General features: G+C 34.3%; 1 non-coding gene across 1 annotated transcript; it reads right to left on the reverse strand.

Moving 5' to 3' along the window:
• Positions 1-616: 616 nt before the first annotated feature.
• TRNAD-GUC (transfer RNA aspartic acid (anticodon GUC)) lies at positions 617-688 on the reverse strand. Its single transcript has one exon. It is a non-coding gene; the product is annotated as a tRNA-Asp (tRNA).
• Positions 689-15,764: the final 15,076 nt, after the last annotated feature.

Genomic DNA, 15,764 nt, shown 5'->3' on the forward strand with positions numbered 1-15,764 from the left:
GAAAATTTATATTCTAACTATTACCCAATATAAAAAAGTCTCGTTTGGCATGCAACAATTTTAGCCTAAAAATCAAAAGTTATTAAAAATCAAAATGCTTAACTTTTTCATTTTTTAGCTAAAATATGATGTAAAAAATTAGTTTGTTTGTGATGACTTTTTGATTTTTTACCAAAAAGATGTAGAAAAAGTAAAAAGAAAATGAAAATTTTAAATTTTTGGTATAGGTTGTTGATTTTTTGATTTTTTTTAGTGACTTTTTGACTTTTAAGCTAAAAAGTAATATTACCAAACGAGACCTAAGTGTATAGAAAATGTCTAAAATATTATTTCAGAATTTAATAACTGATTTTTTTTTACATAGTTTAAATTGAAAATAAATTAAAAAAATTAAGATTTAAATTAATAAAATTAAAAAAATAAAAATTTATTTGTTATAATGGTCAAATCATAATTATTACTATTATTATTATTTTTTTTGGAGTTGGGGGAGTGACTTTTGTCACAATAAAATAAAAAAAAAATAAAAAAGTTTACATGCTTTCTATAAAAACGCGCGGCTCCCCCATCATCACACGGAAACTTTTCAAAAAAGTATAAAAATTTTAAAAAGAGACGCCGTTGCCGGGGATCGAACCCGGGTCACCCGCGTGACAGGCGGGAATACTTACCACTATACTACAACGACTTGTGTGTGTATATCTTTTTTTTTCTATCCTATATATTATTTATTTCCATGTTTACTTTTTCTCCTGTACTTTATTTTTGTGGAAGCATAAGAAACTCCAAATGACTAAGATCACATTTTCAGTAATTAAAAATTGCAAACCATTCCTTGAGAGTTTTAGGTCTTAATTCACCTCATCAGGATATTGAATTATCAACAATGTTTATTTTATTCAAACTAACATTTTAACTTTTGTTTTGTTCACGCACACAAATGCCCCCTCTAAAACATGCCTCGACAAATCATTTTGTGATAACCAATTCATACACATGCGACCTTAATTAGGTTGATTAATTTACAATGCCAAACCAAGCTGAAGGAAATTGTAGGATATAATTAACCATACTTTTAGTGAAGTTAAAACCACAAAATTTAGAGAGGTGACAGTTGTGACAACTAATTTAAAGCTTGAATTCAAGCTCAAGCATAACAAGATCAAACTGAAATTACATGCTTGTAGAAACCACAAAAACATCCCTTGCCACTATAAGAAAAGTGGGCTTAAAAGACGAAACTTTTTGCGACGACACATTTATTGTCTCAAAAAATGACTTTTTGTGACAGCACAACTTGCCGTCGCAAAAAATGTGACCTTTTGAGATGTCACAACTTGTCGTCGCCAAAAAATGTGACATTTTGAGAAGGCACAACTTGCCGTCGCAAAAAATGTGACTTTTTGAAACGGCAAATAGAGTATTTGCGACGGCATAAAATGCTGTCGCAAAAAATGAGAGTATTTGCGACGGCAAAAATTGCGGTCGCAAAAAAAAATAAAGTATTTGCGACGGCAGGGATTGCTGTCACAAAAAAATAGTGTTTTTGCGATGGTACCAGCTGCAATTGCACACAAAAAAAAAAAAAAGTTTTTTGCGACTGTAATAGGTACCGTTGCAAAAAAAAAAAAAGGTCAAAATATATATTTATACATATATATTTTGGTTTTGAGATAGCTTCATATATATATAGTCACAAAATGGTTTAAATAAATGCAATGGTATATTTCTGTCATAAAAAAAAAAAAAAAGACGTCGTCTTACTCTTTTGAATATTTCTCTTTTCACCTATTTTTTCATCTTCCTATCTCTCTATCTCTGTCTCTGTCTCTGTCTCTTTTCTCTTTCTCTCTCTCACTCATCACTCTTCTCTGTCTGTCTGTCTCTTTCTCTATGTGTCTCTGTCTCTCTTCTCTCTCTCTCTCTCTCTCTCTCTCTCTCTCTCACTCATCACTCTTCTTTGTCTGTCTATTTGTCTGTCTCTTTCTCTATGTGTCTCTGTCTCTCTTCTCTCTCTCTCTCTCATCACTCTTCTCTGTCTGTCTGTCTGTCTGTCTGTCTCCTTCTCTCTATGTCTCTGTTTTTGTCTCTCTTTTCTTTCTCTCTATCACTCATCACTCTTCTATGTCTATCTGTCTGTCTGTCTCTCTCTTTCTTTCTCTCTGTGGCTCTCACCCATCTCTCTTCTCTCTATCTCTCTCTGTCTCTCTTCTCTCTATCTTCTTTTTATCTCTCTCGCTCTCTTGCTCATCTCTCTTTGTCTCTCTCTCGTTTATCTCTTTTCACTCTTTTTCTTTCTCTCCTTTGTCTATATCTTTTCACCTTTTTTTTTCTATTTCTCTCTCTCACTCATCACTCTTCTCTGTTTGTCTGTCTATCTGTCTGTCTCTCTTTCTGTGTCTCTCACTCGTCTATCTTTTCTCTCATCTCTGTCTCTTTTGCTTATCTCTCTTCTCTCTATCTCTTTCATTCATCTCTCTTCTCTCTATCTCTCTCATCTCTCTCTATCTCTTTCGCTCATCTCTCTTTTCTCTATCTCTCTCATCTCTCATCTCTCTCTATCTCTCTCGTTCATCTCTCTTCTCTCTATCTCTCTTTGTCTCTCTCATTCATCTCTCTTCTCTCTATGTCTCTTCCACTCATCTCTCTTCTCTCTATCTCTCTCTCCTTGTCTCTCTCTCTCTCTCTCTCTCTCTCTCTTCTCTCTTTCTCTCACCCCACTGTGTTCGCATTGCTCACTCTCTCCCCCGCGTCTTCTCTATTTATTAAGCTCCTTCTCGATTTATTAATCCACTACAAGAAAATGCACTTTTAGCGACCACTTTGTCTCTCTCTCGCTCATCACTCTGTCTCTATTTCTCTCTCTCTCTCTCTCTCTCTCTCTCTCTCTCTCTCTCTCTCTCCATCTATCTGTCTCTCACTCATCTCTCTCTTTCACTACCCATATCCTCTACTACCTTCACCACTACTGCAAATGTCATTCCACTACCACCACTACTACCACTGTCGTCACTTCACCTCTACGACTGCCATTACTACTACCATCGCCACCACTCCACTACCACCACTATCACTACTGTCACTACTACTGCCATTACCTCTTTTTCACCCCTGTCACTCCATCTACTCTACGACTACCACAACTTCACCACTAATCTCTTTCGCTATCACCACCATCGCCACCATCATCTCTTATCCACCACATTCACCACTATTGCCGCTCCCTCTCCTCTACCACAAAAAATTAGTTCATAATTTTTAGTAACAAAAAAAAAAAAGGTCGCAGAAAAATATTTTTCATTGACCACAGAAAATTAACTTTTATTTGAGTGGAAAATATTTTTCATTAAAATATTACCCCGACTTCTACCAAATAAAAAATAATAATAATTTCTTTTCATTAAAATAAAAATGAAACAAATCAATTTTCAATCTTAGTAACTAAAAAAATGAAATTTTTTTTAAAAAATTCATTAACTACAAAAAAAAAATATTTTAACAAAAAAAAAGTTTTTTGGCGACAGCAACCCCTGTCAAAAAAAAAAAAAAACCAAGAGGTAAATGGCATGGTTTTGTTATTTAAATTTCATTTGTGACCCAAAAAAAAAAAAAAAAAAAGATTTTGATTTTTTTTTTTCATTTCCGCTCTGTTCCCCTCCCCCCAAACAAAAAGTCCCCAATCTCAAACCCCGCCCAAAACCACAAATCCCTAATCTCTCTCTCTCTCTCTCTCTCTCTCTCTCTCTCTCTCTCTCTCGATCGACGGCGAGCGGCAGCAGACGACGGAGAGCGGCAGACAAGGGCGAGCGGTGGCAGACGACGGCGGGCAGCAGACGACTGCGAGCAGCAAACGAGGCTACTGTGTGAATGGAAGGGGCTCCGGAGTGCAAAAGAAGCAACAACAGCGTCGGAGGAGGAGGTGGAGGAGGAGGGAAGGCGGTGATAGGGATGATGTGCGGGACACTCACCGCTCACTCGATCACAAAGGAGAGTTGCTCCACTACATACACGCTCGTTTCGCACTGCGGGCTTTGCATTCCAAGAAATATGCTTTACTCATTTTGCTTCTAATCGATCATTTTCTCGCAGACTTCAATTGGTAAATCAATCTTTCTTTATTTTTTTATTTTTTGGGCCACAGATTACTGTTCTTCATTTTTTATTTTCATTAATTTTTTCCCCATACCTTTTCTTTTCTATTATCATTTTTTGGGTGAATTAATTGTTTCTTCAATCCTATTTGATGGTTTCATCTTTGTGGTCATGTGTGTAAATTGTCATTGCTACTTTGTAAATGCACGATGATTTAGCAAGTCTATGAAGTAGATAACAATAGCAAAAAGAAAAACCACACAATTACATTGTGAAATGTGTGATTGTGATTTTTTTTTCATCTCATGTTTGAAAATCAAACTAAATCCACCAATACTTTATGACAAGATTGGTTGAAGACAATCTAGATCGATTATGCATTTGATTGTTTGTAGATTCATTGTAGAAAGTGATATATTGCGTTCCCTTTTGGTGCATTGGTATTACAATAGGAGGTTGAGTTATAACCACTTTAATTAGAAAATTGGGTGAAAATTTGGGAGAAGTTACAAGAGGGTGTGCACTGTATGTAGAATGTTTTGTAGAGTTTGCATGCCTTGTCCACCTCATGTATGGGAAGATTCACTTGTAACTTCATTGAATGATCATTTTGTGTTTTTTTTTTTTTTTTTTGATTCCCCATTGACAAATGGGTCAAAAAATGTTTCCATCTTGAAGTCAGTTATAGTTAACTCCATAATAGATAAGAGAAGTCGAAAATTCTCCAACATGCTGTTAATGAGATAGGCACCTATAAATGTATAAAAGATCATGTGAATCAGGTTATCCCTTTATTGAGTTGGAAAAATTGAAAGATCTCAGTAGTTGGTCATTTATTACATTATATGAGAATGAGTATGACATGTGAACATTATGCATCTTAGTTCATGTTTGACTTCCAATTCAGTTTATCAAATTTTTGAAATACCCCCATTATCTATGCTGATGCCCTAGGTTTTGCAACTTTTCTTAATTCCCCCAAACCTAATACACACACACACACACACACACATTAATCTGTTACTGAACAATTGTTTTAGAAATTGTAATAAACTAACTAGCACAACTATTTTAATACTCTCTGCACACAAAGTGTTCATTCACATTGAATTGAAGCTTGATAAAAAATATTCATTGCCCTTTTTAAGCTCCCATTTCTTCCTTTTGCCTATTTAGGAGTGTTTCAAACTACACAATTCCACTGTAACACCTAACACTAGTGCACTCTTAGCTTTTCTATTGAAGGTGCTCTTAAGAAAGAAAAAGAAAAAAAAATTAGAAATGGATTTTGCTAGTAATAAGTGCTCTTAGTGAATAAGTAAAAGATAAAAAAAATTAAAAATCAAAAAACATTTTTAGGGTTAAGAATTCTTACAACCTTAAAGCTCCAGGTGCCCTCATTACTAGAGCAAGAGATATGAGTAAGGTGTGTAGCAGCATCCTCTCCAGTAACTGAAACTCATTATTTTATAGGAAATTTAAACAGCTTATAACATGCAATTTTCTAATTCTAGGCAGTACTGACTAGCATTGTCTTGAAACAGAATGTGACCATGTTGGCTATTGTTAGCACTCGCATGCTTGGTCAATATGGCTTCCTTGCCAAGGTAAAGGAGCTAAGTACTGTGTCAAGTGCTTTTTGTCCTTGGGTTGGTTCCATTGCTCTTCTAAGATTTAATGCACTATGCATGGAATTGACTTCTGTGCAGGTATTCTCAACCTTTGAAGATTTAGGCATTTTTGTGGATGTTGCAGCTACAAGTGAAGTTAGTATTTCCTTGACTTTGGATCCATCAAAGCTCTGGAGCAAGGAGTTGATTCAGCAGGCAAGCATACGATATCGTTTTTTGTCTAGGTTTTCATCCCTACATAGTTCATGTTGACTGTTTGGAAAAAAAAATTTTGCCATATGGATGATCTCTTTGAATGCATGAACCCCTTTAATGGGTGCACATGTTGATACCGTATGCAAGGAGTCTGATAAAATGAAACCCTAATTATTTATAATCACTTTACCAAATACAATATGCTTTCAATCTTTTTGGTATTGGATATAGTGACATGGTTTTATCTTCTCTGGTTCTTCAACTGTGAATTTCTAACCTTATGTGGTATTATGTCTTCTTTGAACAGGAGTTTGACCATGTTGTGGAAGAACTTGAAAAAATTACAGTTGTAAATCTCCTTCAGAAAAGATTAATTATATCTCTGATTGGGAATGTTCAAAGGTCATCGCTGATACTAGAGAAGGTAGTGTATCATACTATACTTTAGAGTCTGTTTGGACTTCTTGTTTTTTGTGTGGTATTTTATGTTTTGGTAGGATTGGGTGACTCCCTTGTCCTGTGGTGATACATTTGTGTGGATTACTTAATTTTAATTTATCTCCCTTTTGTTTTTCTTTCTTTTTATTTTTTCTATAACATATATATATATATATATATATCTTCTCCAACCCTTTATTTCTTGCATGTTGTGGGATAACGAAATGTTTTGGATTTGTAACCATCAATGTAGTAGGGTATGATTTGTGGGAATTTGACTGAAGAACAATTTGTATTTCAGTTTGCAAATGCACTTCTAGATCAGAATTTTGTCCATTTTTTAATAAAAGTTTCCCTGTTGAATTTATTGTAGTATTCTGTTGACCCATTTTTTTTTTCTTTTTTATTTTTTTGTGGGGGGTTGGGAGTCCAAAAAAGGGGGTTTTAAAAGAAAATGTGTTCACTTTGAACCACAAGTTTTGACTTTCCACGTAAATGTTCTATTAAAACTCATCTTAGCGGTCATTAGGAAATCACTGTTATTCGTTCTTTCAAACACTCAAGTAATCCCCTATATTCTCGATCTTTGTGTTCTCTATTACATGGTGAGTAGCATTTTTCACCCTTTAATGAAGCCAGATTCGACCATCATTGGCTTCTCATTTGTGTATGACTATTTGGTTCTAATTTTGATTCTTTCTCTTGGGTGCATTTCCTGGCAGGTGTTTTGTGTCCTTCGCACCAGTGGGGTCAATGTTTAGATGATCTCTCAAGGTGCATCTAAGGTATTTAGACAACCATATCCTTTTTCTCTCTTGCATGTATTTTTGCACGGCATAATTTAGCTCTCAGACCCATGATGAGGTCTTTGTCACAATGACCACCTTTTCACATATGTTCAATGATTCAGGATGTAGCACTAATTGTGCCATTTTAGTAAATTCTGATTTCAAAAATACCTTGGTAAAAAAAAAGCACAAAAACAATGCATCTAGCAAATTCATTATTATTTATCAAATCAAAGCAATCTATAAACTTACAACTTTGTCAAATTATGCAGCAACCAACAAGTATCTAGGATGCATTAATGAGTTACAAACTTGTGTATACCAAAGGGTCATCAAAAGTACTTCTGGTAAAAAAAAAAAAAAAAAGTTTATCAATTTCAACAACTCAAGTACTTCTGGATGTTCAAATGACGTAGTTAAAATGTGTGTTAAGTATGAAAATAAGATCCAATTATTTTTATCCCTTTCCCTCTCTCTCTTGTCAAGGGCTTTGCCGCAATTTCCTAGTTCTTTAAAAAACTTAGAATTCGAGGTGTTAACACCCCAAAATCACCAAATGGCGTCGGATTAGCATGAAACTTGGTACACACCACCGCCTTGGCACGAGACACTTGTGGGAGAAGACGGGACTCGAATCGAGTTCCCGGTTTGGGAGTTAGAGGCGGATTTCACTATAGGCAAACTAGTTCTTTAAAAAACTTAGAATTCGAGGTGTTAACGCCCCAAAATCACTAAACGGCGTCGGATTAGCACGAAACTTGGCACGCAAGACCACCTTGGCACGGGAGATTTGTGGGAGAAGACGGGACTCACATCGGGTTTCTGGTTTGGGAGTTAGAGCCGGATTTCACTTTAGGTAAACTAGTTCTTTAAAAAACTTAGAATTTAAGGTGTTAACGCCCCAAAATCACCAAATGGCATTGAATTAGCACGAAACTTGGCACACATGACCGCCTTGGCATGAGAGACTTGTGGGAGAAGACGGGACTTGAATCGGGTTCCCGGTTTGGGAGTTAGAGCCGGATTTCACTCTTAAGAAACAAATTAATTTCTTAAGAAACTTAAAATTTGAGGTGTTAATGGCCCAAAATCACCAAACGGCGTCGGAGTAGCACGAAACTTGGCACACACAACCGCCTTGGCACGAGAGACTTGTGGGAGAAGACGGGACTCGAATCGGGTTCTTAGTTTGGGAGTTAGAGCCGGATTTCACTCTTAAGAAACAGTTTGTTTCTTAAGAAACTTAGAATTTGAGGTGTTAATACCCCAAAATCACCAAACGGCGTCGGAGTAGAACGAAACTTGGCACACACGACCGCCTTGGCACGGGAGACTTGTGGGAGAAAATGAGACTCGAATCGGGTTCCCGGTTTAGGAGTTAGAGCCGGATTTCACTCTAGGTAAACTAGTCCTTTAAAAAACTTAGAATTTGAGGTGTTGACACCCCAAAATCACCAAACGACATCGGATTAGCACGAAACTTGGCACACACGACCGCTTTCGCACGTGAGACTTGTGGGAGAAGACAGGACTCGAATCGGGTTCCCGGTTTAGGAGTTAGAGCCGGATTTCACTCTAGGTAAATTAGTTCTTTAAAAAACTTAAAATTTAAGGTGTTAATGTCCCAAAATCACCAAACGGTATCGGATTACCACAAAATTTAGCACACAGGACCGCCTTGGCACGAGAGACTTGTGGGAGAAGACGAGACTCAAATTGGGTTCTTGGTTTGGGAGTTAGAGTCGGATTTTGGTTTAGGCACAATTATTTACTTAATTATCTTTCTAATTATATAGTAGTTAAATTTTTATATTTTTTTGTAATTAATATATTAACACATAATTATATTGTCATTAATTATTTTTATTTTTTTTTCCAAATATTTTCGAAGTAGGAGTTTGCTTCTTGTGGATTTCATGCCTGTGAAGAATGCCACTAATTTTTTTGTTTTTGTATCACAGAGAATGCTGAGGAAAATTTTTAATTTTGATTTATGTTATTTTGAATTATGAATAACATTATGTATTTAAACATTATATATGTATTATGGAACATTATGTATTGGGTTAATTTTGTTGATGTATAGTTATGAATGTAAGAATATATTTATTATGGAGAAATTATTATTTATACAGGAATTTTTATATTATTATGCAATTATTGATTTTTTTTAAATTGTTTTTCATTGAATACAGGTAATTTTAATATTTTAAATTAATTTACAGCAGGTTTTTTAGGTTTTTTTTATTATTTTATTATTTTATTATTTTATTTTTATTTTTGCAACGGCACCAAACCGTCGCAAAAAATAGGTATTTTATAATTTTTAATAAATATTGCATTTTTTGCGATGACACCACACCGTCGCAAAAAATCAAAAACCTTTTTCACCGCAAAATCAATGCCGTCGCAAAAAGAAATATGCTGTCGCAAAAAAAAAAAAATTGCGACGGTAATTTCTACTGTTTCAAATAATACTTTTGGCGACGGTAAAAGAGTGCCGTCGCAAAAAGGTCTCTATTTTTACACATTATTGGCGACAGTAAAATGCCGTCGCAAATAGTAACATATGCCGTCGCAAAAACAAAGGCGACGTCATGAAAAGTTTTTGCAACGCCCTCTATTGTGACCCCGCGTTTACCGTCGCTAAAATTCATTTGCCGTCGCTAAAAGTTTTTTGAGACGGCAAAATAAGTATTTGCAACGGCATTTTGCCATCGCAAAAAATCGAATTTTTTGTAGTGTGCAAAGAGTAATGTCCATACAATGCATTGCATATTATCCACCTACCTTTTGAAGATTCTTAATATTTTTTTTGCAAAAATAGAGGGATTTTTTTATTTTTTTATTTTTTCTTAGTGGAATCCTAACAATCCGTTTGGTTTAAAAAAATGAAATGATTATATTTTCTTACTGTCATGTTTAAATAAGTAAGAATTTGATCCATGTGATATAGATATATAGAAAAGGTTTTTTTTTTTTTTCTCCCTTCATATTTTGATAGATAATCTTAATATTATGAAAAAACATACATCCATTTCTCACAAATTTTGTATCATATGCGAAACAAAACTGACATATATAATAAAAATAATTTTCTCTCTATATTTCTTATTATTTCTCACTTAATTTGCAAACCAAAAAGGAAACAAAAAAAATAAAAATAAAAATAAAGTTCTATTTCTCATCATTCTTCGTCAAATCGCTCAATCTTTTGTTTGTAGATGATGTCCCATTATTCCTCAAAGCAGATGTGCCTCAATGCCATAAAGTCCTCAATATCTTGGAAGTGCATAACAATGCCTCTAGCCAACGTATTAATTTTGACAAATCTAGCATTCAGTTTTCTTGTAACTCTGGCATAGCAGTACAAAAAGAAATTTGTGAATCTTTGAGAATGGCTCTAGTCTAAGCTGGGTCCACATATCTGGGGTTGCCTTCGTATTAGGAGCAATCAAAGAATGAAGCATACAACTCTCTAGTGGAACAGGTCTGGGAAGGTTGGTGTAATGTCCCGCGTCTTGGACTTGAATAGTATTGTGTAATAGGGTAATATGTTTTTCTTTCGGTGTTTGGATTGAAGGTATCTGTTACGACCCAAACCCACCTTATAGGTTGGCATTGTAACCGGCCAGTAATCCTAAGATTACTAAAGGCCTCTAAAATAGATTATTATAATATTAGGAGCTAGTGGAAGCAAATAACAAATATATAACGTCCATTGAGCTGTGTGGACTTATATAAGACCAAAAATTTAAAACTTTTTATATACATATTTACACATCATCTTTACGTCATCATATATATACAGATTAGACAAGAAGGGACAAAGCTCTATTTACAAAATAAACAAAAACTTGTTTAACCAAACAAGAAAACAAAACTTAAACTTTAATCACATAGCCATAACCATTTGACATATTCGGAACCTTCATATGAAGCACATAAGTTAGCTGACAAAAACAGATTCTAGGCAGACGTCTTTAAGCCTGGTCACGCGCTTGATTACCTACATACATAAATAATACAATGAGCTAGAGCTCAGTGAATAATAACAAAGTAAAGGGTTTTAATGATTGATATCCATCGCAGAGTCAAAAATCAGAGTTTATATCAGAAACAGAATCTTATGCATATTCAGATTTTAAATCAAAAACAAATTCATATACATGTTCATATCCATGTACATATTTTGCATAAGATCATACGTAGTACACCCATTAGTACTAACAGATCAGACACGAAGCATTAAGAGTCATACTTGCCAGTTCCGTAAATGAACCTTCAGTACTGGGAACAAATAACATACTTGCTAGTTCCACTCAATAACCTCCAGTACTGGGAACAGATCACATACTTGCCAGTTCCACAAAGGAACCTCCAATACTGGGAACAGATAACATACTTGCCAGTTCCACACAGAAAATTCCAGTACTGGGAACAGATCACATACTTGAACCACGAAATTATTGCTATAAGTGCTTGTCAGAAACTGGATAATCATTCTTTGTACATAGCATAACATTTCATAAAACATATCTTCTTCCACATATAGAAAATAAATAAAGTTGAATATACCTTTACTAAGTTATTACTCACATATAGTTGCAGAAGCAAATCAGACAGATTGGACAGATCAGATAAATCAGGCAAACAATAGCATGTGACTTACACAAACACATAACATATACACATTAAAACACAATATCAATTCCTTAATCAAACTTGACTTTTCTTGTCTTTTTCTGTCTAAATAGTCTGGAGTTCTACTACGCTTATTCTTTCTTATTCAAATGAACCGGGTTCGTATTTCACACATTCGTTTATTACTAAGTCATTTTCAATAGACTGGTTTCTTACTTGGCATCTTAATCAATTATTATTAAATCAATGACTTATTCCTTAACCAACTAAGTTATGTTGATTGTTAGCTTATTGATCTTTATTGAGTTATAAATCATGTTTAGAATGTTTTGGGAGGAGAGGAGATGAGATGAAAATATAAACAAAGTGTGATTTTTCAAAACATATTGAAAATAGCCCAGCTGCTCGAGCCACCACTTGGTCGCTGAAGCAAACTATACTGTCTGTAAAAATATTAGAAGCTCAAAATGTACTCTTGAGCCACCAATTGGTTGCTCGAGCAGCCTATAAATTTTTTTTGAGTTGTAAAATTGAAGATTTAGCTTCTAAGTTTCATTTCAAATTTAGATTCATGCATGACTCAATTTAAACATGCAATGTCATTAATAAAAAAAAAAAAAATGAACACATCCCTAACTTCCAAATCTCAATACAAAAACCTTCTTAATTTGTCCAAATTTGAATGTAATTCATATAATCCATAAACCCAACTTCAAACTCAGAAGTTCTAAAATATGAATTAAGCTTTCAAAATACAATTCCAAAACTTAAGTTTAAACATGGCTTGTCTAAAAAAATGTAAACTCTTAAATAATTAAGAAAACTTAATCAATTTTAAACTATTTACTTCAAAACTCCTTAAATAAAAAATTAAAGCTCATTTTTCATAAACTCATACTTTTTAATCCAAAACTTAATTAATGTTTCAAAATATGTTCAATTTGAATAAAACTTTTAAATTGAATTACATGCATGGATTCAAAATTAAAATTAAACCAATTCCTATTTTCATAATAAAATCAAAACCTTGTCTAACTTTAGGATTAATCCTAAATTTCCATAAACTTGATTTTTATAAAATTTCTTCCTTCGTCTCTTCAAAACATGAAATTTAATTATCTTAAATTCTTCAAAATCCATGATGCATGTATAAAACACTTATCAAAATCCAACTAATTCTACATTATCAAATTTGACTTCTTAATGTATGTCAAAACTCAATCTCAAACTCATAAGCTTTAAAATATGAATTAAAGTTCTAAAATCCTGAAAATCCACAATGCCTGTATGAAATTTCATTTCAAAATCAAGCCAACTTTAGATTGTCAAATTTTAAATCATAATTTATTTATTGATTTATCCAAATTTAGATTTAATTAATTTTCTTCATATCACACCCAAAACTTGATTCATAATCATAGATGTTCCAAAACATATTTAATTTTGAATAAAACTCTTTCATTATATTACATGCATGGGTTAGAGAACAAAATCAAGTCAATGTCTAATTTCCATAAACGCGAGCCTAGCTTAAGTTCATCATCTTCTTGCTAATTTCTTCCAAATTATATGAAATTGAGCCCAATTATTTCTTAATTTCAGCTTTTAGCTAAATTATTAATAAATCTAAGCTTCAATTTTTTACCTTAAGTCTTCAATGGTTGAACTCTTGTCAAATTCTTGAACTTCTCTTCTGAAAAATCTAGAAATCCCCTAGATGTTGATTTGTGATTATGTATCAATTTAAAGCAGAATATAACAATCCCAATCAAACAATCAAACAATCAAGACAAAGAAACACAGCGATTTAACGTGGAAAAAACCACAATTGGACACCTCCAACTGTGATAAAAAAACCACGGGCAACAGCCACAAGACAATCCACTAAGAAGAATTAAAGGAATTACACAGGTATACTCTCAATTACCTAGCGAATCCACAACGCCTAACTGAACCAACCTTTATGTGCCTCTTCCAACCCCATCTTCACCACGGAATTGTCTTTCTGATGAGCCACTCCGGATTCCACCAAAGCTTCAGGCTCGAATTCTTCAGAATCCACAACTGAAGAATAACTCTCTCTTTTGTGTATAACAAACAAACCTTTGATGTACTCTCTTTAGATCATGAGTTGAATACTCAATAAAAACATCAAAGAAAACTCCCAAAGTATCCCCAGATATAAACCCTAGAAACCAAAAAGAAGATCTGGAGCAGTTATCCTAAAATCTGACCCAACACGCGAATTTATAGAATATGTCCCGCGATCTCCGCTCGAGCTCAACACAGCCCGCTCGAGCGGACTGACCAAAAACTGCGTGCGAACAAACTGAGATGCGCTCGAGCGTAGGAGAATCCGCTCGAGCGTAAAATCACACATTCCAGTATTTTTACAGGCGACTGCAGAGTTGCTGAGAGCTTCCAATCCCCGCTCGAGCGTCACTTTCCCCGCTCGAGCGGGAAGGCCAAAACTGGAAAAACTGGAAAAATATACCATGCTCGGACAGGCAACTATGGATGCATTTTTGCATTTTGCTTCGGGGGCGCTGCCCCTCGACCCCGCCGTGGCGCTGCCCCGGACCCGCCAAGGGGCGCTGCCCCCTGGACCCCCGCGAGCTGACCGGGCAGCTCGATCCCCGTCATAATCAGCGAAGTGGCAATCTTGAATGCTTTAGCATCACAAACTTCTCCGAATGGCACAATTCGGGTTGGATTCGCATCTAAACACTCATAGCCTTACTGAAATAAAAGTGCGAATAAAATTACAACTCAAAGGAGTTTTGTCAAACGGGTTTGCCAAGAAATAAAACCTAACATCTTCAATTCTTCACTTTTCCCTAGGTTTTTCCTTAGCTTTTCTACACAATTTCCAGCAAATAAGTTCCAAGAATTGATACACATTCTCTCTCTCTCTCTCTCTCTCTCTCAATTCCCTTAGTAGAATGAATACATACTCACTCCATTCTTCTTTTATTTCCTTAACCCCCTTTCTTTGATAAATTTTGTTTTTGCCTCAGCAAATGAGCTCTCTCTCTCTCTCTCTCTCTCTCTCTTCACATACATATAAACATGAAGACTCACTAACACTCAAACTCTCTAGAACTTTCTTTCAACACCTCAACGTGTCAATTAACTGGGTAGAATTAAATTAGCATACAATTATATATCAACTTAATTAAACCCCACTTAATTTTAATAAATCTTAATTAGTGCATAATTTAATTAATCATAATTAATCACAAATCTCTCATAATTTAATTAATCAAATTTGGCTTCCATTAGAGGCCAATTAATTATATTTAAATTTATCAATCTGAATCAGATTTTTAATCAAACTTCCAAAAGGCTCCAAACATCAAATTAAACTTATTTTCAACCTCAATTTTGGTTTCTTAAATTATTAAGGCTTTCAATTTCAGATTAAACTTCAAAATCTTTGTCAATAAATTACATATTCAATTGAACATCTCATAAATAAATTTAATTCATAATAATCTTAAGTTTCAATTCTCATGACTTAATCAACTCAAATTTGGACCCACTTAATAAAATCTCAATTTTACTAATTTGAATCGAATATTTAATTAAACTCTCATATAGTCAGATATTCGAAATTAAAATAATTCAATTCACCAATTATAATCTCTTAAGCCATTTAGGCTTTCAATTACTAAGCCCAAAATAAATCCTCAATAAAATCATATACGAATCAGTCTCCATAATTTTCATAAATCCCAGATCAAATTAGAATAATTGGCATTTAAAATTCAATCTCCTTAATTAATTAAGGGCTAATTATTATACATCGTGGGGTCATCACAGTATCTGGTCGTTTAGACTCCCTTTCTACTCATACTTAAACTCTCTTAACTTTTTCGGGTTAAAAAATTTGAGTTTTGAGCTTTGGAACTTGTCTTGGGTTGTAAAAATCAATTCTGTGTTTCTAGGCAAAACCGCTCGAGTGGATCCTCACAGA

This window comes from Camellia sinensis, chromosome 1, assembly GCF_055761805.1.
Source record: "Camellia sinensis isolate YWXY chromosome 1, ASM5576180v1, whole genome shotgun sequence".
NCBI lineage: Eukaryota > Viridiplantae > Streptophyta > Magnoliopsida > Ericales > Theaceae > Camellia > Camellia sinensis.